At 44.4% G+C, this 2,500-nt stretch overlaps 1 protein-coding gene across 5 annotated transcripts in view; it reads right to left on the bottom strand.

Moving 5' to 3' along the window:
* tenm3 (teneurin transmembrane protein 3) overlaps nt 1-2,500 on the bottom strand; it is a 469,376-nt gene that overhangs the window by 209,176 nt on the left and 257,700 nt on the right. The gene's annotated exons all lie outside the window — the stretch shown is intronic.

Here is a 2,500-nt window from a genome sequence, read left to right as displayed (position 1 = left end):
ACCGGCGGCCTCATGATGTTTCCGACATTTTTAAAGACTTGTGAAAACACAGTCAAAACACCCGCCACAGCTGCTCCAGTAAATGAAGTTCCCAGAGCAGAGCTTCATTGGTATTCCAATGACGCTGTGTCTTCATAGATTATCAAACGATATTAAGTCGCTGTGGAAGCTCACCTCTCCAGTCTTCCAGTCCCTTTGTGAAGCTGCGGCTTTAATAATTATCAACTCATAATGGTTTTATAACGAGGCCTTGTGATGTCAGAGCACCACAAACAACTTAAATGCTCCACAATCAGAAACATCATCAATGTGCTGCTCCATTGAATTGCAGCCTTTATTGGTATTATTGTGCTGATTGTGAGCGGCAGAGGAATGCAGGCCTAGCTGTCTGCGGCTGATGGACGCCATTGTCTCTCGCCGTGGTTGGTCTGAATCTCCTAATCCATTCAAACATTCCAGAGAAGAAGAAAAAGGCCCGAATATGTTCACATGAATCACGGGGGCTGATGTTGGATGTATTCTGTCAACGTGAGTCACATGCTCCAAGTTTAGTTTTAGTGGATCTACTCTAATTATAGAGGCATCTGCCAGTTTCTCATGATTACTCACACTATTCTCTTTTGATTCTCTCCCACTCCTGCTGCGCTCAGCAGCTGTTATCAGCAACCCCTGGAGAAGCGTTCAGCGACCAGTGCCGTGCGAAGCGGGGAGGATGTAAATACTGGAAGGTTAGAATTACTGGTTGACCTTTTACTCAAGAATTCTATAAGAAAAGGACATATAATTTTATCGCTCCTTTATTTTTGCCCTGACATCGTATCATTCTTAATAGGCCCCTTGGAATCTTAATGGCTTACACATGTTCTTCTTCTCTCGACCACTGTCTCTGCCCTCCTCTCTTTACGAGCCGTCCCTCCACACACTTTTTTTAAGCATGTTTCCTCTCGCAGTGACAGTTTAATACCTTTAATCCATCACCTACTTCCTCCCTCGCTTCGTTACTCACGCACACATTTTGAGGGGTGTCTTGAAAAGTATGTTTCTAATTGAAAAGGTAAGTGTAAGGGAGGGGGAGAAGGACACACACACACACGCGCGCACACGCGCGCACGCGCACACACACACACACACACACACACACACACACACACACAGTGATGGAATGCAAATCTGTGTCTGGAAGTGATTAGGAAAAAAGCAAAAGCCGGTTTTCTCTTTCTGTGTCTGATCAGCGGCGCGTAGTCCACCCTAGCCTTCACCCTCGCCACACATCAGCACGCCTTTTAAAACACACCACGCTAAAAGAGGCATTGAATTGCGGCGGAGCCAAGTCAACTGGGCTGATGCTTCCCACCTTTTATTAGGTTAAATACCGTTCAGCCGCCGCTGTCAAGGTGATGGACAGCAACGTTTAAATGAACATGTGGACCTCCATGTTCAAGTTCACCTATTTATTCCATTTGTGCAAGTGATCCAGTTCTCCTCCCAGGACACGTGGTTTTTATCACACGTCCGTTTACTTCCGCGCCGTCACTCGTTAGTAGGATGAATCTGACTGATTGCGTGGGAATGTACTATTTGTAAAATAAATAAAACCAGTAAAAATGGGGGTTCGGACACTTCAGAGTTGTATATGTTCATTTACTGAGTTCTTGCTGAATTTGAGGTCAAAAGTCAATTCTGTTCCAACAAACCTGACCCTTGAAGCGAGGGAAGTACGTCGTGTGACTGTACGTCGTGTGACTGTACGTCGTGTGACTGTACGTCGTGTGACTGTGGTGCCGGGTTAAGTCAGAACGTGCTTCCATGTCAACAGTGTTGTGACACCAGCTTTCCTTGATCTGACTCGATAGTATTCCTCTGCTGCCACTACGAGTACTACGACACACACTCGTACTGGTGGTGTCAGAGTGAGTGGCTGGTCTGAGTGTTAGAATAATAGTTTAAATTCAAATTCTCCTGAAATAAAGAATCAGCTGCATCCTACAGTTTAAATCAGAAAACCGAAGTTACAGTAGAAACAACGACAAGCTAAAAGGATATATTTTTAGAACTTTATTTCTCTTCATTTCTATGTGTCCTCAAATTTGAGTTTAAGGTTAAATGTCCAGTCAAAGTTGCACGGATGTAACCCTGCACATTAATCAAGAACGCCTGCAGGACAAAGACCAGGGCTGGGTTTCCCCACAGAACACAAGCTGAGGTGATGAGAGAAAAAGAAATCTAAAAGAAAGCAAGAAGACAAGACGTCCAGGGGCTGAAATGTCTTTGGTCACTTTGCCAACAAATATGTCTGACAGCAATTTGTCCTGACTGTTTCTCATTATGTCGTCCACATTGATTGGTGCCCTAATTAAAGTAATATTGCCCGTCTCCATTCCCTTCGACTGTTGCCCATTTATAATCACAAGCAGACCTCCGGGCTCATGTTTGCTATATGATTAACCACTGAAATATTTATATTTGTGTATGCTCCTGCTGCTGCTGGTGTGTGTGTGTG

This window comes from Aulostomus chinensis, chromosome 8 (assembly GCF_037954235.1).
Source record: "Aulostomus chinensis isolate RoL2024-O1b breed Wild chromosome 8, RoL_Achi_v1.0, whole genome shotgun sequence".
In the NCBI taxonomy this organism is placed as follows: domain Eukaryota; kingdom Metazoa; phylum Chordata; class Actinopteri; order Syngnathiformes; family Aulostomidae; genus Aulostomus; species Aulostomus chinensis.
The sequence above is the reverse complement of the archived record's forward strand: the minus strand, read 5'-3'. Positions and strand labels throughout refer to the sequence as shown.